The 25,332-nt window shown below is 38.7% G+C and overlaps 1 protein-coding gene across 8 annotated transcripts in view; it reads left to right on the top strand.

The window, feature by feature from the left end:
• The first annotated feature begins 2,103 nt into the window (after positions 1 to 2,103).
• PCBP3 (poly(rC) binding protein 3) overlaps positions 2,104 to 25,332 on the top strand; it is a 136,542-nt gene continuing 113,313 nt past the window's right edge. For all 8 annotated transcript variants that reach the window (XM_073633721.1, XM_073633720.1, XM_073633718.1 and 5 more), the window contains exon 1: positions 2,104 to 2,228. The gene's annotated coding sequence lies outside the window, so the exon portion shown is untranslated. The remainder of the gene's footprint in view (positions 2,229 to 25,332) is intronic.

Here is a 25,332-nt window from a genome sequence, read left to right as displayed (position 1 = left end):
GGTGATGAATCGAGTGGAGGACGAGCCGCTCACACTGCAGGGAGACATCGCAGTATCCAGGGGACAAGGTAAGTAAGCTGCACCTGGATCCTGCGATGCGATCCCGAGTCTGGCTCGGGGTTACCGCTTTTGGTTCTGAAATTCCACCCTGAGCCAGACTCGGGAATACCGCCAGGGAGGTTAAGGCTTATTGAATTGACACTATAGTACGCCAGGAACATCAAGTGATGGCCACTTAAAAATTGCCATGCCTTGTCTTGGTGTAAATTTTAAACTTTTACTCTACCTTGTGTTATAAAAATCAGTTCAAAAATACTCTGAAAAGAATTGTCTTTAGGTATACTGTGAATGCTGCATTCAGTATCTTTTAAATAAAGATTATATCAAGTCAAGAGGGTAACCGAAAGACGGACATGCCCTCTTTTGGAACCAGGCTGTGAATTGGATCCATTTTAAGCATGTAAAAAGAAAGTACTATGAATTAAAACTGAAGTGCAATAAACATTAAGGCCTCTTGCACATTGGTGCCTGAAAACGCTCAGTTTTCAGGCATACAGTCTTTTTTTTTACTGATCTAAATGCAACCCATTGGATAGTGGTGCTCACAGACCCTCAATATGTCTTGATAGATGCTATGGCTACACAGGCTTATATACTAAAGTGACTCTGTTGAAGCTAACAAATTCTTTATACAATGTGACGTTATGGTACCAATATTGAAATGTCTATTTCTACCTTTATGTCAATGTATGATATACATACAGTATGTAATGTACATCTCTCTTTTCTTAATAAAATAAGATTGAACTAAATGCAACCCATTGTTTTCATTGTGCCTGTGCACAGGCCCGTAAACATGCTCTGTGTATTGATCAGTAAAAAAAAAAAAAAAAAAAAAACAAACACAGAAATCTGAGTTGCCAATCAGTATTTTTCCATGTATACGCACAAATACACGCAAATTCCACGCTTCCTGCTTGTGTGTGCATACTCTCAAATACTCCCAAGTGCATCCTTGCTCATATATCAGTACAGCATGCCTTATTGGCATTTCAAAATATTATATGAAGTGCTTTGATGTATACTACTGTATATTCAGTTCTTGTTCAGAAATGTTTGCAGGAGGATCTGATGATGTGGGTGTGGAGGTTGGTTTTAGTAAAAGCAGAGTGGATTTAATCTGGAGGCTTTAATCCTGATTCCTCTCTATCACTAAAACTGAACACATTTGATATGAAAGCCAGGCTGGCAGTTAACTCTTTGCCTGCTAAGTTCCTATATTGGAAACAGCCGTATTTTATTGTGTTACAGTTTCTACTGGCTTAGGATCTGTCAGGCTTTGTTCAGTCACATTGGAACCGACAAGCTCTATTAAGGACTTCTAGTGGATAGGTACATGTTGAGGTCAACGCAACAATAGCTTGTGCAGTTCCTGGCATCTCTTGGTTTGTTACTCAGTAGCAAATATTTGAGCCCCATTTGCAGTCTATATTGTACAGAGATACATACAGTCTAATCATGGTGAATCATCGCAGATATGAATCATATGATTAAAGGGCATTACTCCCCCCATCCCTCTCCTCTTCGGTCTTGTGCCCAGGAACATCTGTCAGTAGGTTTTCTGAACATTAGTAGCACTGTGACACTCTTCTTCTAACATTATGGATGCATTTTGAGTTCACCAAAGCACCAACAAATTTACCAAGCTTAGCCTGAACTTGTTGTTAAATGTGTCCTTTAGAGACTGTCCCTTGTAGTGTTATCCTCATGATACAATAATTTGTTGAGGCTGGTCGCTGATTGGGAATTTGCCAATTGCCTTAAATAATTCCGCTCTCCAGAAACGGAGACTTGTTAATATGGGTTTCGCTGCCAGGGGCACTTGCCCCATATATGCCTCAATGGAGCCCAGTCACAGAAATCATAGGCAGCTGTAGGAGATGTTCCATGAGCACCTACAGCGGTGAATCCCATTTACAGCAAATAAGGGATTTTTTTTTTTGGAAGAAAATAGGTCACATGCGCAACACTGCAAATCATGTGGCTTTTTCGTGGGGCCAATAGGGTTTTTCCGTATTATGAGCTCAGAACAAAACCTTCACTGGAATTTACTAATTTTTTTTTCATCAGCATTTCTGATCTTCTCCCAGCAGTGAAAGGAAGATATCACTACTGAATAGCCTTACCGAAGGATCCCTCAAAATTTTCCACCGTCAGTGTACTATACGGTAAGACTGCTTTGGTTTGGCTACATAGTCCTTGAAAACGGCAGCATTGAAGTAAAGCAGCAATATTTTAATAAAATGTTTTAAAGTGCCTTGCTGAAGGTAGATTTGATCAAATATATGGCATTTATCTGTTGCTTAAAAGTAACTGTATAATAATGTAGTTTTCTCATTGCTTTGGTCATTTAAATAAAATATTGGCAATGGTTCAGTCCTGAAATAAGTCTTATCTTATTACTTCAAAATGGCATTTGAGTTGTTTAGTCAACTGATAAAATGTTTTTTTTAATTTTAATTTGTAATCCTAATAATCTGTGCAGCTTCTATAGCTGTTATATATACTGTAAAATATTTTAAGTAAATCCATTTCTCTTTATGGCAAATTTCTGACTGCAAATGGTTTCTCATCGTGTGTAAAATCTTTAACTATCAAAAAAACCCAAAAAACCATCCTGGCCCCTTTCCAATAGAAAACCACAATAATATAATATCTGTCAGCCCCCAGGCGTCCATTTTGTGAGAGAAACCCCTTTACACATTTTACACCATTTTCTCCTTCTCATAAGAGAAGACCTTACTTGAGTCTAATTTTTTTCACCTCTAGAATGCGCTCTGTCTTTACATCCATGTTTCCAATCGGGAAACCCCTTTGTGATAATTGTACTTGTACATTTCTACTTCATATCAATATGAAAACATGATAGTCATGTTCAATTGTGGAGATTCCTTTTGAGTGTTCCATTTTAGGTCCTAAAAACAAAAGCTTATGTCATAAAACGCAATCTCTTATTGTGTCTTATTCCCTGAAATGGCTGCTGGCTATTTCTGCCATTTTTTGCCACTGTCGTTGAAAACAGCCACGATATGTTCAAACTGTACAATGGTGCTATAGCTTAGTCTGTGGTCACAGTAAGGACCATAAAATGACCTCTGTCCATAGACCATGACAGATTAAGTGGCCTTCCTCTGTTCCTTGTGGGCAATATGTTCGTTTTAGAAGAATGTTTTATAGGACAATAGTGAATACATTAGACATTTGGAAGCCATATTTTTATATAAGCGATTAGATTTCAGTAATTCTGAGGATGTTTTAACTTACAGTAACGTTCTTGTTATCATGAAAGCATGTATTAGATCTTGTAAAAGAAGTCAAATGATTGAGGTTTTGATTATCAATAAATTCCATGTAATGGGGATTTGGAGATATAGAATGTATGTCTGTTCAGAAGATATAGATTATGTATTTACCGCATCTGTAAGTATGTTGTTATGCATTTAGTTTTTTTATAATGATCTGTTCAATTTCTTGAAAATATAAGTTATTCATGGACATGTACGTTTGTAGAGATGGTTTCTTTGTATCATTGCGTTATATGTATATATGTCATACATGTAAAGACACTACAGCTTTCATGTATGCGATTCAGAAAGAATGTTAATTTAATGTTCTCTGACATGGTAGATCATGCGTAGAAAAAGGCGAGCATCATATGTTTACTAGCATTACAATTTGACAAGGACATCACTGGTGTGTGTGCATTTAAATGTTAAAATTATTTTTGCACAATACAACATGCAGATGTAACAAAGAAATGTCAGGTGTGTATTATGCAAGTTTAATGTTTCTAAAATGTAGTTTACTTACTCATATGCACGCTGTTTCAAATGGACTGTGTGGCCATTTTAAATGAAAGCTGGGCACATATCTCTGAGTGATTAGATATGATAGATACTGGTGAAACATCTGTCGTCTGCCAGTACATCTTGTCACTGGGCATTTGCAGTAAAAACAATGGGGTTCATTAAGACCCAGTGCTGGATTTGGCCAATTATGGGAAGTCTTTTTTGTAATATTATTAAAACAAACCTATGCTTAAACAATTGATTTGAGCTTTTAAAATTTCTGCTCTGTTGGACAAATACAAAACAAACGGGATAATGCGATCCTTACAGCAAATAGTTAAGTGATAATTACCGAGGCATTGGTTATGTGGTCCCTGTCAGCGAGTTAGTTTTGCAGGCAAAGCCACTGATGACTCAGTACTGATTAAATGTTAATCCTCCAAATACCTTCAGCAGAGACCACATGATCAATGCCAGTTGGTCAGATGACCAACTCAAGGTGGGAGTAAGAAAGGCTTTTTTTTTCAACTAATGTACATCTTAAAGCAACCTTTTTCAACCAGGGTGCCCAGGCACCCTGGGTGCCTTGGCAAATTGCTTAAAAATTGCCTCAATATTGTATACAAACCAGCAGGTGGATGAAGCCTGCCTTTTAGTAACACAAAGCCACAGGTTTTCATTGTGTACGATTATGACCTTCTAGCCGCTGGCGTCCTAACAACCAATGATGTCATCAAGTTGGTAAGGAGGTTTGGCCCTCCTCTGCCCCTCTCTGTCAGTGTTGGGATCACATTAGCCGAGTGATGGAAAAAAACTGAGGGAGAAGAGAAACATCGGAATACAAGTCAGTACTAGTGTGAAAAAGTGTATTGGATATGGAAGAATAAATCACGGCTAATGTTGGGTGTCCTACATGTGTGGATTTTGCTGCATTATGGAAAATTATTAGAATCATTTTTTACATTTTAGAATGGGGTGCCTCGAGACTGTCCATAATTTTAGAGGGTGTCTTGAGATTGTCCATCATTTTAAAAGGTTCCTTGACTGAAAAAAGGTTGAGAAAAACACTTTCTTAAAGTATCAATATAAATAATCTTAAATCGGCTCCCACCCCCTTCTAACACCTATACTAACTACCCAGTAGAAGAAAGATGCATATACATTCCTATTCTCAGGCCACTCTAGTCTGGTCACATGATCGACTCTCCTGTTTCAGCTAGCAGCAGCTTAAGGGGAGAGGAAGGAGCACCAACAACGAATGGCCTATGGAAAGTATATGATTGACATCACTACTCAGGAATTCCAGCTGTTGTCAGAGCACTCTCTCCTTTTCCCTGTAGCTTACGTTGGCTGACACAAGGCAGCCTGAAAATTGGTAAGTATATGCAGGATAACTACAGGGTAGTTAGTATAGGTGTCAGAAGGGGGGTAGGAGCAGTTTTAAGATTAGTTAGTATGATTTAAGAATTCTACTTTAGTTACTGTTTATTTGTCTAATGGGATTGAACTGTTACAATGGCCTAGAATAATTTGAGCATGTGTCAACTGTAAAAAAGCACTCTGTCCGCATTTGCATTAAAGTGGGCTGTATAGGTAGCGAGCCCTGGGATAACCTCAGGGTTCGCGGCCAGGATTTCTCCATGGCTTCCCAACCATCACTTTCTTCCCCCTCCCCCCCTTTTTTTTCCTTATATCATACCTCTACCCCGTCTCTCCACTATCCACCATGGTGGTATCCCCGATCATAACTGGGAAGTAACTGTTCAGTCCCATTAATACTCAGATACTGTATATGCTATACCTTTTGCTTTCTGATGTGATGACAGATGACAAATAACTGTTCTAATTATACTTCATATTTCTTTGTATTGCTATGCTGACAATCCGAAAATTTAATTATTACATTAATGCATCTGTTTATACCTGACTTTGTTTCTTTTTCAAAAAAAAAATATTGAAATATAAAGTAGGCTGTATATGATTATTTCCTGAATGCAGTTTTAGAAAAATGATAACCTACTCTATGAGAAAAACACTTTCTGTTTTAGGGTTTCTCATGTCTGTAATAGCTATATTCCAGCTGAAAAATACAGAGAGCTCAGCCTAACTTCTCAATACTCTAGCTATTTATCCATACATCCTAGTCTCATTTGTTGGTAATCTGGAAATTGTTTTTAAGATGCAGGAGAGCTAAAAATATCTCTACTGAGAATTTTCTTACAGCCACTAATGAGTAGTAAACCTGCCTTGACAGTTTAAAAATAATTGTTAATATGGGTAACAGTGAAAGAGGAAGTTACAGAACAGGAAGCACACTCCCAATGACTCTTTGTGCCACTGTGTAAAGACTAGCTAGAGTGGATTACATAATGCTCAGATTAGGATACAATAACTCTTTCTGATTTTAGTACATTAGAGTGTTTTCTAGAGACTACAATTAGCTTCCTGGGAAGTTTCATAGAATAGTCAGTCACAAGCAGAATAATTGAAATAAAATTATCCATCTGAACCAGAAAGAGCTTAGTTTGACGCCTGATATAACCTGTGTCCTGAGTCAGCAGCTTGTAACAGAGAGCTTTCTCCATAAACAAAGACTTTTGCATGGATTCTGATCTTACTTGCCCGCTTAGTACAAGAAAAGGAAATAAACATTAACAGGCTAAAACAGCTCCGTTATTTCAATCAGAATATCTTTATTTCATAAATCAAACCTTTAATTCTTGGCTACGTAGAAGTTATATTGTAGTTTCAAGGTCATGTTTTTTGTCAGAAAATACAACGTAAAAAATAATTGAATAGATGTATAGATAGATTATTAAATAGATATTGCTTGCTATATTGGGGAAAACATGTCATATCATTTAAATGGGTCTCTTTAGACCTTTAGGAGGGACAGTACCTGCTTGAGTCCAGATGCCTCCTTCCTCCATGACCATATTTTTTTGGTCTAGCGTATAGGTAAGTGTAAATAAATGTGCCAAACATACTTTAGCCTTAACAAATGTGTTGCTAAAATGTGGTTTTCCATCTCAGAAATTTGGGAGATATTGTATAGAAAAACAACATACTGTAATCATATTTCCTGAATGAAAGTAGCATCATTTTGTAAGCTGTCTAGTTCACTTAGTGTAGGTTGTCAAAACTTTTCTTTTATAAACAGGGCATGATTTGCAGAAGTCAAGCAGATGCAAGGCTCGTCTTAGAAAGCTTCAGTAAGCTGGTTTACTACTATGCTGTAAATAGCCTGTGTTGTGACTAGCTCTGAAGTGCAGCATATCAGATTATACACTTAGCTAAATGTTCAGACGAGAGACACCTCCTTTCCCCCGCAGATACTAGCAGGTTTTTTTAAGATTATATTCATACAAATCAAGCGAATCAAGGCACAATTGCATGCATAGATTAACCTGCATTCACTAACCAGCCATATACATTCATTTTCTGACATTTTTAGGAATCATACTTTGCCTCCAGGTTTTTAACATATGTAATTGAGGATTTTTAGGTTAAAATCCTCATTTGCAAATGTGTAAATAGTGGATTCAAGTCAATAATTTGCTATTTGAAATTTAGAATGTCTAAACATTTGCCTTTTATTCAATCGTCAGTAGTGTACCTACTGTTACACTTGTCTACATATTCTTTTATGACCCCATATTGTTAATAGCAAACCACAATGTGCCCCAGACCAAGCCTTCCCAAAAGGCCTTCCCAAAACTGTCTATAGCCAGCAATATGGACACAGACAGCAGAAACAGCAGCTCTAACAATGTGTGTATGTGAAACCTGTCTCCAGCTTTTTTGCTTATACTTTTCTCAAGGTAGTACAATCACTCCTTGGCTGGCCATACATTATGCATTTTTTTTTTAATTTTCCCTTAGCTTTAGCAAATAATATGGGGTCAAACCTAAACACTTTCAATTTGTATGCTATCGGGCAGGCCCTTGCACTACATAGTTAAAGGTAAATATAAAGGAAATTGAATAAGGAAATTGTATGATGTATGCTTATGCTTGTTGCCTGGGATGACAAAGACCGCAGACACACCTAAATAACAGATAAATTGGATGTGTTGTTGCCTGCTAAACAAATGCATTGCTCAAATATCTACTTGCCATTTGTGTGGAAATCCAAAAGTTGGTAGCTTTTACCCAAGACTAATTACATTCATGTCATGTGTAAGAATTTTGGGATCTGAAGGTGTTGATGCTGAGTACACTGGACATGAGAAACTGGATTAAATTGATGTGTAGTGTCTACTCTTTGGGTGCATCTCCAAAGCGTAAATTAAATAATGAGATTTAATAACTATACAAATTCAGTTGATGATTTGATGACCCTTTGCATACCGGAAAGTAAGCTTTACTTTGGAAGATGTGGGCTGTGCCATTTCCACTGAAAGCTGAGCCCCTTTTGAAGACCCAGAGCAACTGTAAATGTGAACACAAAGGAGATATCATGCTTGTTGGTTTTTGTGTTCTAGTGGTCCCAAGGAAATGCTCAAGTTACCTATTATTAAATGGCCTATTTTGGATCCTTAAGGCCGGGTACACGTGCGAATTGGATGTGGTTTTTATGTGACCAGCTCTCAATGAAGCCAGTCCGAGGCGGCCGTGGTGCGAATTCCAAAAGAGTCTTTTGGGTCCAGTTCAGGTGCGAATTCGGGCAAAAATTCAGACTGAATCACACCTGAACCGGTGAACAGGAACGCACCGGACCCCATGCTGGAAACTGCAGCCGTACAAATGTTAACCCGGCCTAAAATAATAGATTGCAGTTGATCATCTTTGCAAAATGGTTGGTTGAACTAGATGAACTAGTGTCTTTTTTCAATTTCACTAACTATGTAAAATAAACTTAAAACTTACTATATCTTTTTCTTGTGAAGTGCATATATAACAACTGAAAAAACTGGCTCCTGTAGTCAGTAGGAATGAGCAGAGTGATTCTGAAGGGAAATCACTAACTTGGGTCGGGGGCTGGCAAATTATTCTTCTGCTTCCTTTGCTCATTGAGCTGCTTCAGCATAATATTCTTGGAAAAAAAGATCTACTTGTTGTTTCTCCTTATTTAAAGAGTTTTTTGGGGGGGAGGGGTTGTATTTAGAGTACCTTAGTTTATTTCATTTGTGTTTTCATTTTTTTAATTTCTGTATTTGGTTGTTATTTGGGTACTGTCGCTCAAAATTTCTTTATTTTATTTTCTACTGTCTATTTTTTTAAATGTATTTATTTTTTGGGAGAATCACCCTCTCTATTTGTCCTATTTGCCGCTATCAAAAATGAAGGTAAAACAAAATCTCAAATTAAGGGTTGTCCCTAGAACAAGTGGGGAATCTTCCAGGGGACACTAGTTCTGATGACCTGAGGGGCCCCAATGGATTCTCTTAATTTACAGGGATTTCCTCTCCCTTTCTGTTTTGTCTATAGGATGGAAAGTGATGGTAAATCTCCCCAATAGGGATTTCTTCTTTAACTTACATGTGTGAGTAATGTAATATATCTCTTGGTAGTAGCCCTGATCTTGGAAAGCTTCTTTGAAATGGTAGGATTGTTATAATATGTTCAACACAATATCATGAAAAGTTATTTTAATTTTATAATTGTAGTTCTGTAGTTCTTAACTGAAAAAGACATCCTGTGTCCTTGTCTGCTTTGTATGGAAGGTTTTTTGGAGCCCAGACATTTTCAATACACAGAGCTCTTGCCAACAAGCAGTCATTAGGACACCTAACAATCCATTCAGATATACCAGTGCACAGTTCTACGTCAGGCATGAACTATCATAATACAGTCATAGTCCTTAGCTCTGAAATGTCATGTAATGTTCTAAATCAGTAACATGAGAAACTTAGTGCCGACCACATAGGCCCACCTTCTTTTTTCAAATGTGTAGTGAGAGTTACAGACAGCCATTCTGTTGTGTCATACATAAAACCTTAGTAAAAGAACAGGCATTCCTTCCGCCATTATAAGGAAGCTATGATTTGTATATTTGTACACAAGTCATAAAATGAGTAACACAGCTTTTAATGCCAAGTTCAGAAACCTACCCACTAGGCTCTGTAGACTGTATGCCAAATATGTATTTATTTAATTCCCTGTAGGTAGAGTCAGTATGATTTAAACCTTCTGTCAATGTTAGCAATTAGGAACCGAAACTGCAGACATTCTGTGCATAAATGCATCAAATCAGTAAAAGGAAACAGTTACCAACTTATTTCTGTGGATCATATACTGTAGCCTTGACATGTATTTGTAGCTGCTCTTAATGGTACAAGATGTCATTTCAGGACATGGCATATTCACAATTCCTCTGGCGGTGTTAGGAAACTCATATTTATTATCTAGCAAAAATAGATATGCCCATTGAGCATTTAAGTCCTATGATATGATGCATCTTGGCCCACAGCCACTCCATTTTCCTCTTTGGTTCTGCTATAGTTTTATCATAATAGTTTATATATGCAATTCCTTCCTTGACTTATTTTTATGATTAAACAGAACTAGTTGCTACTTTGATTCTTATGTACTGTAATTCAATTCCCTGTGGCCCCAAACCTGTATACAGTAATAAACCCATATGAATTATCCAGTCCATTATTTTGTTCATAAAATGTTACACATACAATTCCTTCCCTAACTTACTTTTATGCCTAAACAGAACTAGTCGTTATTTTGATAATTATATATTGTAACATGTTTATCATGGCCCTAAACTGTACTAATGGTTACCTTCAGTTATTTTCCAGTTGGCCCACATGCATGGCTCTAATGACTGCAAGGATGCAGTACATTGCTGAGTTTTAATACTGCACCAATCAGGTAGAGGTATTATCCTTCCCCTACCTGACATCAGAATCTGAATGCCACACCGTCTCATAATATATGCAATATTGAAAGCATGATGATTTTTCTTGAATTTATTTATTTATTTTCTGCCAGTTTGCCCTTCTGTTGTCACTGCAACAACTGAGTGACAGCTACGAGTAGAAGACACCAGAGCCACTGATCTGGTTGCACTCAGTATGGGTAAAAAATATGTAGGCTGGTGATCTAAATATATACTGATGGGTTACATAAACTGTACAGTTAATTAAATCCAAAGAATTATACTTTTAATTAATGTTTAATGTTTGTTGTAGGATCTCTTCGGAGTAAACCTGGGATCCTACAACAAACATTAAACATTAATTAAAAGTATAATGAGAATATACTTTTTTATACTTTTTTATACTTGCAGTATTCTAGATAATCAATTGAAACCAAATATATTTATAGCTCAAATCAGTGCAGAACATATTTCAATGCAGATTAATGGCATTGAAGATGGATTATTCTCATACATTTTTAGGTAACTTCTACTATATTACCAATGTAACAATAACGTTTTGTATACAGTATGTCGTTACGTCCAGATTAGAAATAGCTGTGGACACTCCATTTCATCCACACATGTACTCATGTGGCCACTGTGCCCAATGCAATTGCCTTTCCTTACTTATGCTTCCACCGTGAAAAGATTTCCGATCTTCATTTGTGCAAACTGTTTTTATAATGCCATCTATTTAATCACACATCTACTTGGCTTGGGCTATGTGGGCAAGAACAGAGGTCAAGATTTGACATTGTAGAATTTGCAGTTGTTGAACACTATCTTATGTTAGCAATTTTCAAACGAAAACTTTTCCCTTCTGGAGTTGGATAGACCCCATTTAAGAGGAACAATTCAGGTGTGTAATACCTGTTAAAAACAGTTCATTATGTAGCCTATGCTGCCCCCATTTAGATACATGCTTATATAATTTTGCTTTATTAATATTATAATATTATATCTGTGCTCTAGGTACATTTTTATTTCGCTGTTCTGAGTTGTGCCATTGTGAAGTTGCACCCACTGCCATCTTGTGGGTGCCTGTGAGCAGCGTTTATGCTGGTTAGTGCCCTTTGGGATCATGATGTTATTACAGCGCTGCCCCTGGTATTAAAAGTCACATCATGAGGCCAGAAAAGGATGAACTTGCCATGATTTCAATTAATGATTATATGTATGGGTCAAGCTTGCTTTGAAAAGGGGTCTTCCTTAAAATATTGGTTCCTGTAGTCTTTATTGTATGCCATTCTGTTTTTTATCATTGGATTTTGGGGAATCCTTTTGTATATATATATATATATATATATATATATATATACCGTATTTATCGGAGTATAACATGCACAGGTGTATAACACGCACATTCATTTTAAGAGGGAAGTTTCAGGAAAAAAAAATTAAATTTTAAATAAGGAACTTTGAAGTAAAATAAGGGTCAGTGCCCATCTGCAGCCTCACCATTGCCATCAATGCAGCCTGATCAATGCTCATCTGCAGCCTCACAAGTGCCCACAATGCAGCCTCATCAGTCCACATCAATGCAGCCTCACCATTGCCATCAGTGCAGCCTGATCGATGCCCATCTGCAGCCCAGAGGGGACAGGGAGGGGGGCGGGACGAGCGCCGACAGATTACATACAGTGAGAATCTCCTATGATAGACAGAACAGTGGTCCAATGGCGGCCCAGGAGACAGGAGTTCCTATTACAGAGGCCGCCAAGTAAACAGGAAATTCTCACTATATGTAATCTGACGGCGCTTGTCCTGCCCCCCCTCCCTGTCCCCTCTGAGGCAGCTAAAACTGAAGTATTGGCGTATAACACGCACGCACTATTTGCACCCAATTTTCATGGTGAAAAAGTGAGTGTTATACGCCAATAAATACAGTACTTATTTACTGTCACTTCAACCATAGCTGTCCTATGTATAAATTATCATTTTTTCTATGTAATTTGGAGTTGAACATTATGATTAGTGACTGTCCAAGTATGGATATTTTTCTTTGTTTTTCCTCAGCTCTTTAGCCATATATTAAATGTCTCTGCCTGAATTTTCTCTAACAACAGTTGTTACATGCTACGGTTTGTGATTTTTGTGCTCTCTTTCTGTATTTTATGGCATGTAATATAACTGCACATGTGAAAATGTACACATCTGTGAACTCTGGATTAAGTCCATTTTGCACATTATGTAATATGCATTCTTAACAATATAGCAAAATGGTACATTTAGTGATAAGTATAGAGCAGCACCTTGGTTTAGAAGCATATGATCTCCTATAACTTAATATGCATTTATGATAAACAAATAAAATAAAGCTTAACATTTTGCATATCTACCATTACTAACTGCCACCTAGTAACTAAAAACAAGTTATTGATACTAGGTCCACAAAAATAAATTTTATTCTGCATTTCTCCCATGAGCACATGGGGACTAGCATTATAACATCACATATGGTGGATGAAGGGCCAATTGAAAGGGGTCTCCCTCTGTGCAGCCACAATCCACCTATTGCTCCTAATGTGGGGGCCGAAGGTGGAAGGTGGCTGTGGACCAGCCCGTCTCTGATAGAGCGGGATCTCCTATATGTAATTTGTGGTGCCGCAGCCACATATTTGGAGATAATAGGATCCTCAGAGAGGAAATGCCAGTTGTTGCTAATGAGTTTACAAAAAATGTCTTGATGGGCAGTATATGCCATGATAAGTTTTGTGGTAGGGTTGGTATTGTGAGCTTTATTTTTAAAAAATCAATGATTCTCGTGTGTTTTGTTTGGCTCGCTGGTATGCCTTTTTAAGGACTTTTTCACTATATCCTCTTAGAATTATTCTATGATACAGAGCCTTAGCTTCTAGTTCAAAATCCTTGTCTCTTGCGCAGTTTCGTCGCAGCCTTAAGCATTGACTAAAAGGTATGCTGTGAACAAGAGATCGAGGGTGCAAACTCGAATAGTGCAGTATGGTATTGCCGGCTGTCCCTTTTCTATAGAGGGTACTATACAATGTGCCATCATCATTGAGGAAGAGACGTAAATCCAGAAAGGGGATAGTGGTGGTGTCTGATTGGATGGTGAATTTTAGGTTGAAATCATTATGAGAAAGAAAAATCATAAATTTGGAAAGCAATTCTGTTGTGCCAGTCCAGATGAGCAGAACTTCGTCGATATACCTCTGCCAACGAAGAATGTGGCGGAGGTATATCGAGGCGCCGTCATCTGAAAAAAGGGTACGCTCCTACCCCCCAAAGGTACAGGTTGGCATAAAATCACTTCATAGTCTGTCTACAGTGCCTGCATCAAAATCCAAACTATATAACTTAAACAAAAGATTAAAAAAGGTTTTATGTAAAATATTTTTTTTTTATGCATCCAGCAATAAAATCAGAGAATAAAATCAGAGAAGGCAAATCACTTTGTGCATGAAGTCATTTCCTTGACAGTTCGGACATATGGGGGTTATTTACGAAAGGCAAATCCACTTTGCACTACAAGTGCAAAGTGCACTTGAAATTGCACTGAAAGTGCACTTAGAAGTGCAGTCGCTGTAAATCTGAGGGGTAGATCTGAAATGAGGGGAAGCTCTGCTGATTTTATCATCCAATCTTGTGCAAGCTAAAATGCTGTTTTTTTATTTTCCTTGCATGCCCCCCTCGGATCTACAGTGACTGCACTTCCAAGTGCACATTGAGTGCAATTTCAAGTGTACTTTGCACTTGTAGTTTGCATTCGTAGTGCAAAGTGGATTTGCCTTTCATAAATAACCCCCATAGTGTATGACATGTAGAAACATTTCTCCACTGATGTGTGGTGCCAGATTGTAGATCACATCTGTGCAATGGAAGACCTTACCTGGAAAGCCCGCAATGCACAATCCACTTTCACCAAGATTGGACTGTTGTTACTCTTCTATTGTAGGTGTAGTCCATTGCAACTGTATCACAATTTTCTACACGTCTTTGTAAATACATTTCTTTTTTGGCTTGGGGCCAACCCAGACAGGGCTTTTTAATAGCAATAATCCTTTTATTGCCTTAAAATGTTTAAAGTTTCAAGAAGATCCTATTGTTGCACTTGTAAAAATATATGTTCTCTTCAAACCAGGCAAACAGAATTTTATATCTGTTTAGTCATTATTATCCCTTTAGAAACCCCCCCACTCAGCACTAGATGGAAGACATTCTATGTCCTAGTCCCATTTGGCAAAGAATTTTCCTGCCCTGTGAGCAATGACATAATTGTCAATTGTACTGAATGCTACAGACCCTGGAGGGCCATTTCCCTACATGTTCCATTTGGGTAACTGAAAATCATTAATGCAGTCTGTCAGACTGAGAAACATAGATGGGAGATAACTTCTAAAAAGGAAAGTTTGCTTACCAATGGCAGGAAAACATGCTAATACTGTATATTTTATACTTTAGCTACTAAGGGCAACAGCCAGGTGATATTGCATTTTACATTGCATTGCATTGCCACATGACAGGTTATGTCAAGTGTATATCTCTGTTATAGTAACAAAATATTTCCTTATGGTTTAGTAAAAATACAGAGTTATTTATAAGGTCTCATGCACACAGGACGTTAGAAAAACGAGCTGCAAAGCCACTACCAACGCCAGGAAAAAGCGGCTGTAAAAATGTGCTTTTAGTAGCTTTTTGCATTGGCCTTAATGCACGTTTTAGCAGCGTTTCTCTGCCTCTATATAAAATCAATGGTTCCCTATGAGAGCCCATCGATTTGAATAGAAGTTGCACCACAAGTCAGATCATGATCCGATTTGCGATACGGCTTGTGCGCTTAGGATCTTGAAGGGGAACCCTTGCCACAATGGAAAAAGATAACTGCGGTGGGGTACTCCCCAGAGCATACCAGACCCTTATTCGAGCATGAAACCAGGCAGGCCAGGAAAGGGGGCCTGGAGCATACCACGCCGCATGCCCTCAACATGGGGGGGTGGGTGCTTTGGGGCAGGGGGGCCCTGCGCCCCCTCACCCCAAAGCACCTTGTCCCCATATTGATGGGGAAAAGGGCCTCTTTTCAACAACCCTGGCTGGTGGCTGTCGGGGTCTTATCAGAATCTGGAAGCCCCCTTTAACAAGGATTTCCCCAGATCCCGCCTCCCCACCCTATGTGAAAGAGCATGGGGTACATTGTACCCCTACCCATTCACCCAAAAAAAGTGTCAAAAAAAAAAACAGTACACAGGTTTTTGATAAAGTAATTTATTAAATTAAATTAATTAAAACAGATCTGGAGTCTCTTCTCCTTCCGATTTCTTCTCCATCCGGCAATGTCTTCATCCTCTGGCACTTCTCCCTCCGCTGATGTTACCCCACCAGTTTTCCTCTCTCCGCTGTCTTCTCTGGCCGCCAGGTCTCCTCTCTCCGTTGTCTTCTCCCTCTGTCGGGTCTCCTCTCTCCGCTGTCTTCTCCCTCAGTCGGGTCTCCTCTCTCCACTGTCTTCTCCCTCTGTTCTTGCTCCAATGTTCTCCCGACACTCTCTCTAGCTGTAATGCTGGGTCCGCTGTGTGCCATTACTTATATAGCCATGTGGCAAGGGCCACCCGGTGACTTCATCCAGAAGCCCCACCCCCTTATTAATGCTCAGATAAGGCCCACCCCCTTATTAATGCTCAGATAAGGGTCTGGTATAGATTTTGGGAGGAACCCCATACCAATTTTTTTTCCATTTTGGTGAGGGTTCCCCTTCAAGATCCTCACTTGTGGTGCGACTTCTATTTAAATCAATGGGCTCTCATAGGGAACCATTGATTTTGAATTGAGGCAGAGAAACGCTACTAAAAGCTAGCGTGGCTAAACGTGCTTTAACGCCAATGCAAAAAGCTAGTAAAAGCACATTTTTACAGCTGCTTTTTTCCAGGCTTTGTTAGTGGCTTTGCAGCTCGTTTTTTCCAATGCCCTGTGTGCATGAGGCCTTAAAGGGATGTCTTTCCTAGATTTTAAATACACTTTTTTGTTTTATTAGATGGCCTAAGAAAGTGGTATAAAGGCAAAGTGGTATAAAGGCATTTACTCAAGGCAAACACACACAATGCTTATAAACAATTCCTACAGCACTCACAAAGAAATCCTCTGTGCAAAAAGGAACATAAAGTCATAAAAGAGATGTATAACAATAAAATAAGACACTTACTCTATATTGACAGCTGCATGTTGCATCTGAGCTTCAATTTTGGTAATACAGTGCAAGCATGTGTATGCCTAATGACAGGTATAATGACAGGTACAATAGGAGCAGAACAAGGAAGAGGAGCACTAATCAACTAACCACAAACAGGCTGGGCCCTGACCACTGGCAACCAGAAAACATGCAATAGTAAAAATTCTGATGACAGTGGACACTGTACTGGTGACATTACCTCCTGCCTATACCGACATGTTTTGATTGGAGACCGCCAATCTTCCTCAAGATTCCGCAATTTTTAACCACTTGTTGCTCACCTATTTGTGCTTTAGTTATTTATTAACACGAACAATACTTAGTCTTATATGCTGAGTAAATGCACAACTAAAGTTTGTTTACTTGTATTATTTTTCCTCTGGCTGCAAAGTTTGTTGCTCCATATATTTATGACCCTGTATCGCAATAAAGTATCAGACAACACAGTTGATTCCCTATCTTGTCCACGAATGGCTTGCTGAATAGAACAGACATATTTTACTAAAAATGTTTCTCCTAAATTGAGGGCCAGGAGAGTATTAGGAGGTATTGGGTTACCAATGGAATTAAAAGGGAGCTATTTTAGAGCACTCCTACCACACAAGAAGTAAATGTTATCCTGAACACCAAGGGATCAATTGAACCAATGGAAACATTTTGAAAGTGACTTTGAGAAACCATGAAATTTAAAAGCCTTTGTGTCAAGGGCACCCTTATTGTTCGGAATCTATGTGAACTCCCCATTGTAATTGTCATTAATGTCATTTTAAAAACCAAATGAATAATTTCTTCCAAAAACAAAAAGGTGAACTGTTTGGCTATGTACACACGATAGGATTTTCCGACAACAAAACCGTTGTTTTTTTTTTTTCGAAGGATGTTGGCTCAAACTTGTCTTGCATACACACAGTCAAACAAATGTTGTCGGAAATTCCGAACGTCAAGAATGCAATGACGTACAAAACGTACGACGAACCGAGAAAAATGAAGTTCAATAGCCAGTGTGGCTCTTCTGCTTGATTCCAAGCATGCATGGACTTTTGTGTGTCGGAATTGTGTACACTCGCTCGGAGAACCTGCTTTCAAACATTTGTTGGTGGAAATTCCCACAACAAATATTCTATGGAGCATACACAGGGTCAGACATGGCGACAACAAGCTCACAGCCAACATTTGTTGTCAGAAAATCCTATCATGTGTACGGCCCATTAAAGTAGGTACCTGTCCCAACCTGAGTTCGTAGTTTCTGACACAACAAACTTTGGGCAACCATTACAACTTTACAATGAGTGTTAGGATGGTAGCGACCAGAACCCAATTCAATGTAAAACCATTAGGATACAGGAAGCCTGTTAACTTAAGGCTAACATTATGATGTTTCAGGGGATGAGAGGTGTTCTTCTTAAACTTCCCCATGAAAAGATATCAGTTCACTTATTTGAAAGGAACCCCAACCAGGACCATCTGGGGAGGTCCCACAGAAACAAGTACAGGAATATTGAAGTTCATTCAGTCTGCTGTGCTCCTCATACTATGAACAGGATAAAGCTTCTACAGCTTTAGTTCTATGTATGGCCACTCATTCATTGTTAGGCAGTTGTTAAATCAAGTTATAGTACATAAACTCTTTCTTGGTCTATGAATAAAAACAGACACGAAAGCATTGGGATTTGAAAAGAAATAATGTGTGAATCTTGGGTTTAAATTGTTTGAATCTTGTGTGAAAAAATTATAACATTACCCTGTGAAATTTACAAAAACGTTCCCAAAATCCATCAGAGTAAATGTATTTGCTACACACACACTTATAAATTCTTTCGGTTTCATTGGAAAAAGTAAAAAGAAGTTTCATAATTTCCCATCTTCACCTCATACAGATGGGAGAACCTAGAAGACATTCTCTTGGCAGAACAAATTAATTCCAATTTTTTATGATCAGTGAGAACAGTCACAGGATGCTTAACACCTTCCAGCAGATGCCTCCATTCAGAAAAGGCTTCCTTAATTGCCAGTACCTCTTTATTCCCAATGTCGTAATTCCATTCGGCTGAAGACATTAAAGAGATAGAAGCAAGCACAAGGATGAAGCTGCATCTTTTCACCACTTCGTTGAGAAAGTATAGCTTCCACAGCAGAGTCAGAAGCATCCATTTCCACTACAAAAGGTAGTTCAGGATCAGGATGTACCAATACTGGTGCGGAAGTGAAAAGAGTTTTTAACTTTCCAAAAGCAGCCTGGGCCTCAGGTTACCACACATAGGGCACCCCTTTTTTTGTTAGCAGTGTAATTAGAGCTATCGTCTTAGAGACGCTTTCTATGATTTTTCCGTAGAAGTTGACAAACTCAGCAAATCATTGCATTTCCTTACTTTTCCAGGGGCAGGTCAATATACCACTTCTTTAACCACTTGTCGACCGCTGCATGGCAATGTACGTTGGCAGAATGGCACGGCTGCGCAAATGGGTGTACCCGTACATCCCTCCGTCATCGTAGGAAATTGGCTCGTGCGCCCGCCGTGGGAGCTTGCCCGTGGTTCCCGCAGACTCAATGTCCGCCGATGGCCCACGATCCTGACGCGGAGAGGCAGAACGGGGAGATGTAAACAAGGCATTTCCCTGTTCTGCCTAGTGACATGACAGGGATCTACTGCTCCCATGTTCTAGTGAGCCCACACTGAGGAAACACACTTGATCGCCCCCTTTTGTTTAACCCCTTCCCTGCCACTGACATTTACACAGTAATCCGGGGCTTTTTTTAGCTCTGATCGTTGTATAAATGTCAATGGTCCCAAAATAGTGTCAAAAGTGTCCGATCTGTCCGCCGCAATATCGCAGTCACAAAAAAAAATTGCAGATCGCCGCAATTACTAATAAAAAAAAAATAATAAAAATGCCATAATTCTATCCCCTAATTTGGAGATGCTAAAACTCTTGCGCAAACCAATCAATATACGCTTATTGCGTTTTAACAAAAATATGTAGAAGAATACATATCGGCCTAAACTGAGGAAGAAATTAGTTTTTTTATATTTTTTGGGGATATTTATTATAGTAAAAAATATAGTTTTTATCTTCTAAATTGTCGATCTTTTTTTGTTTATAACGCAAAAAATAAAAACTGCAGAGGTGATCAAATACCACCAAAAGAAAGCTCTATTTATGGGAAAAAAAGGAAGTCAATTTTGTTTGGGTGCAACGTCGCACGTCCACGCAATTGTCAGTTAAAACAACCCAGTGCTGTATTGCAAAATATGCTCTAGTCATTAAGGGGGTAAATTCTTCCAGGGCTGAAGTGGTTAATCTTCTCGGGATCCATGCTCACTCAGTCTGGAGAAATAATATTCCCCAAAAACTGGATCTTGGTTGGTTCAAACTCCCATTTCTCCAATTTCATGTAAATTCGATTCTGCATTAATCTTTCAAAGATAATGCAAACATGCGTTCAGGTTATTAGAAAAAAATTTGAATATCATCCAGATAAGCAATCACAAATTTGTCAAACATCTAGAAAAACTTTGTTGATTAAGTGTTGAAAATTTGCAGGAGTGTTGCAAAGACCAAAAGGCAAAAGGACTCGCAATGTCCATATCTGGTTCTAAAGGCGGTTTTCCATTTGTCTCCTTGACGAATATGGACAATGTTATAAGCCCCCATAAGTCAAGTTTTGTAAAATTCTTGCCAGAACGAAGTCTTTCCAACATTTCAGAGATCAAAGGAAGTGGATAACGGTTTTTAATAGTGATTTTATTCATGTGCCTGTAATCAATGCATGGACACAAGGTGGAGTCCTTCTTTTCAACAAAGAACAGGGCTGCTCCTGCAGGAGATGTTTAGTGTCTAATAAAGCCCTTCTTTAAAATTCTCACCGAACCACTCCCTGAGCACCTTTTTTTTTTTTTTTTTTTTTCTTTTTTTTTTTACAAGAGAACTCTCTGAGCACCTTAAATTCAGGTTCTGACAGATTGAAAAGGAGGCCGAAAGGTATTTCTGCCCCTGGGAGCAGCTCAATGGGGCAATCATATGGGCGATGAGGAGGCATCCTTCTTATTTTATATTTTTACTCGACTACATGAAATAAAGAAAATATATATGAAACATTATATAATAACTTAACTGCAGTGTCTGAGAATTTACAGTGATTGAAGCACTGAACTGTGCAGAGCATACATGACTATCATTACATTTTACAACCCATGTGAATGCTCTGGGGAAGAGATCATTCTATCAGCAACACACAACAATTTGTCACCATTACTTATTTATAAAGAGGGACCATATTCTACAGTGATGTAGAGTACATTTCAGATATCTACTCATGTTTAAGCTAGCATGAGAGTGAGTGTTTACATTGCACTGAAGATCAGTAAGTATACGTTTCATTGTTATATATTAATTACAGTACAATTAATTAGCAGCTCCATAATTTTTTGTTTATTAGTATTTTTAAATTAAAATAAATTATTTTTTATCTACAAAAAAATAATGGCTATTAGAGACATACTAGTAATACATAACATTTGCTAACCCTGTTAGAGCAATAAAACATTTTTATTAGAAAAAACGTGATATTTGATGCTGGGTAGCCCACAGGGGGTGATACTGGCTAATACATATTTTTGGGATGCCAGTACATTTACCCAGATATAAAAAGTTCTGGTTTTGTAATCAAGAGCAAGGATATGAAAGCTGTGTATAGGGAACATTTTTTTGTTTGTTTGCTGTAATCAGAGGATATATAATTTACCTTATGCTGCGTACACACGACCGGACTTTATGGCATACTTGGTTCGGCGGATTGAAATCCATCGGACAATTCGACCGTGTGGGCCCCAGCGGACTTTTTTTCCCCAAAAGTTCAACGGACCTAGAAATGAAACATGTTTCAAATCTTTTCGACAGACTCGAGTCCGGTTGAAAAGTCCGCTTGTCTGTATGCTAGTCCGACGGACAAAAACAGACGCTAGGGCAGCTATTGGATACTGCCTATGAACTTCCTTGTTTTAGTCCGGTCGTACGTCATCACATACGAATCCGTCGGACTTTGGTTGATCGTGCGTAGTCCGTTCATTCGTAAAGTCCGTCGTAAGGTCCATCGAAAAGTCCGCAGGACAAAGTCTGCCGTAAAGTCCGCTCGTGTGTACGCGGCATTAGAGAACATACTATTGTACATACTGTATTATGTACATTACTTTTACATGCTTTTGTAATTAGTATTATTACTATTTTAGATTAATAATTAGCAACAGTTTGTATTTTTAATAAAGCACAGAAATGGCACTTTGCACGTTTCAGAAATTCCCCTTAGTCTTTGGGGGCTCATATTAGAAAGTGAAATACAGTCAATTGTGGGGACACAGAAATTCAAAGTGTGCAAAACTCTGTCATGGGAAAACATCCCAATTTTCTTCAGCTGTACAAGTATAGCTTAGGACTCCCTGGCTCTATCCAGCCTCTGTGTCTGTGCCTGATGTTATTATGTAATATTATTATATTGTGATAGACTATCACTATAGGGTGTAAATTACCCTTTGCAAAACAAGAAACGTCTGTGTAATGCCATTACATGGAAAACGTTATTTGCAGTTGTTTCACAAAAAGCATTACTCAACTTTTCGTTCTAGTCAGGGGAGGGCTGGCAGCCTTAGGCCTGGGGGGCAAGTCCAGTCATGTGGCCCATTGAATCACAAATATCAGCTCACCATCAATGTCCACCTGGTTTTATAGCGGATATTGATGTTATGAAGCAAGACAAATATGATACAATGTGGTAACATAATTTAATGGTAATAGCAACAAAGGAGGTTTAACAAAAATAATGCATCAATGCAGCCTCACTAGTGCCCATCAATGCAGCCTCACCAGTGCCCATCAATGCAGCCTCACCAGTGCCCATCAATGCAGCCTCACCAGTGCCCATCAAGGGTTTTTCAAACTTGCAGCACAACAATTGCTTGCTATCTGGGAGCCATTTTACAAATAAATGTTCCCTCTATTGGCTGCTGATATTCAAGGGCTGCACCGCACACACCAAAGAGCTACAGGTTGGCATTAGGGGTCTATAGGCCCTATTCAGTCATGGCACATGTCTCCTCCTTGAGCCTTCTTAAGCCTGCCATACAATAGAAGATTTTTCCTGGAAGTACAACTCTCCATTAATGCCTCTTATCGGTTAAAATTATTTTCTGCTAGGATCTATAGATAAAAGGGTTTAGGCGCTGGTTTAGAGAAGGTCAGCCTCAGTTACATCAAATCCTTGAGAATAATAAGCTAATATCGTTACAATCTCTCTGTGGAAATATTACGCCCACCATCATGGATCCATGGCGATATGCACAACTTTCTCATTTTGTGCATAATTTTCCCCAGCTACTTCGCTCATCGTCTGACTTGAACCAGGCTGAAACTGTTGTCTAAAATCCACCCTCCACGCTGCATATCATTATTCTATAAAGCCTTATTATCCCTCCACGCCCCCCCCCCCCCCGTTATCCTGGTTATATAGCCAGTTGCATAGCTCCCAACTGTCCCTGATTTTGAGGGGACTGTCCCTGATTTAGATCAATGTCCCTCTGTCCCTCATTCCTCCTTATTTGTCCCTCATTTTGGTCTGATCTATATAGATGTATAAAAAAAAGAACTTTTTAGCTATCAAAAAGTGTTTTCCAGCACTAAACCTTTTATCTGATTTCTAATTTGCTGCATTTGTAAATTGCGAAAGCCAATATGAAGGAATAGTAGTGGTAAAAAAAGCACTTGTGGGTTTAACCAATCTTGTTTTTTTTTGTACAATTCTCCTTTAAGGGGGCGTGGCAAGGGGTGTGTCAAACGCCTGCAAACTTTTGCTGATAGGTGTCCCTCATTCCCATCTCAAAAAGTTGGGAGGTATACAGTTGGGAAAAAGATTTGGAATCAAGTATTACTAATGAACAAAAAGATAGGATTATGCAGTTAGCTCATGTGTCTTTTATTTCATCTAAAATGGAGGAAGTAAATTATAAACTCCTTATTCGCTGGTATTACACTCAAATAAGCTACATGCAATATCCTCTTTGGTATCACCTTTTTTTGGAGGGATTGTGGCGGCACCGCAAAGCATGGACACATTTCGTGGACTTGTCCATTTATTCAGGGGTATTGGAAGGCAGTCGCTGACATAATCTCTATCATAAAGAAAGATTAAATAAAGTTGGAACCTTGGTCTATGTTATTTCATTGCTCAGCAGTATTAATAGGCAGATACAGGAGCTCAATTACTCCATATTTACTGAATGCCTCAAAAGCTCTTATTCCTTTGCATTGGAGACAACGCACTGTACCCACCGTAGCCCACTGGCTACAAAAAGTAGATGATTTATGTTTTTTTAGAAGAGCTAACATGTAAGGCTAGAGATACTGCTGTGAAATATTCAAAAATATGGGCATATTGGCAAGATTTAAAACAACTGCTTCATATAATAATATTGTCTTAGGTGTATAAGGGCCTTATAATAAACTTATTATAAACTTTTATGCTATGGAGTTCATAAGCAGAGAAAGGGAAAAAAATAACCTCTGTAATGGCAAAAGATACATAGGAACTAACTCATAGATATGCACCCGATCCTTTGTGGGGTCTCTTTTTTTTTTTCTCTCTCCTGCCCTTCTCCTTTCTTTTATATCACAATAACAAAACATAATGTGTATTTCTGGGGATGTAACCGTTTTGATATCTTATATGTTCTTATATGAGGTTTCTGTATGATTACATTCCTTGTTGAAATATTCAATAACAACGGATTAAAACCAGAAGATTTTTGAACGTTCGTACAAACATTCATATGAAAATTCTCATACACACACTTTAAGGTTTGAAAGTTCAAAACCATATTTTGAAATGTGTTTGCTTTTAAGATTAATTTTGGAGTAAATGCAGTGGCGTAACTAGAACTTTCAGGGCCCCGATGCAAAAAACAATGAAATGCCCCCCTGACCCCCGGAAACGCGGACAGGGCCCTTTCCTCCGAACCCAGTGGTGGAACAACAGGGTCTGATCGCAAGTGGGTGGCTGCATCAGCGGCTGCAGCCATTCAGCGGCTGCAGGAGGAAAATGGAGAGATTGGTTCCTCTATGCCAGTGTTTCTCAATCTTTTCCAGTCAGGGCACCCTTGAAGTATACCCCTAGGTGAATAGGGCTGCACTGCAACCAGCCTGCAACTGTGTGCATTGCATGCAGTTGCAGCATAGTGATGATGCATTTAAGGGGTTAAAACAGGCGGTCAGGAGGCAACATATTGCCTCTTTACTGGCTGTCAAATGCTTCTAGAAAAGCGATCTGAGCATGGATCACTTTTCAGAGGAACAGCATTTTTTTGCTGGTACTATAAACAAGCAAGAAAAATCTGTTCTAATTGTAAACATATAGGGGTCAGGATTAAACACGCATACATAAA

Source organism: Aquarana catesbeiana, linkage group LG06 (assembly GCF_042186555.1).
Source record: "Aquarana catesbeiana isolate 2022-GZ linkage group LG06, ASM4218655v1, whole genome shotgun sequence".
NCBI lineage: Eukaryota > Metazoa > Chordata > Amphibia > Anura > Ranidae > Aquarana > Aquarana catesbeiana.
The sequence above is the reverse complement of the archived record's forward strand: the minus strand, read 5'-3'. Positions and strand labels throughout refer to the sequence as shown.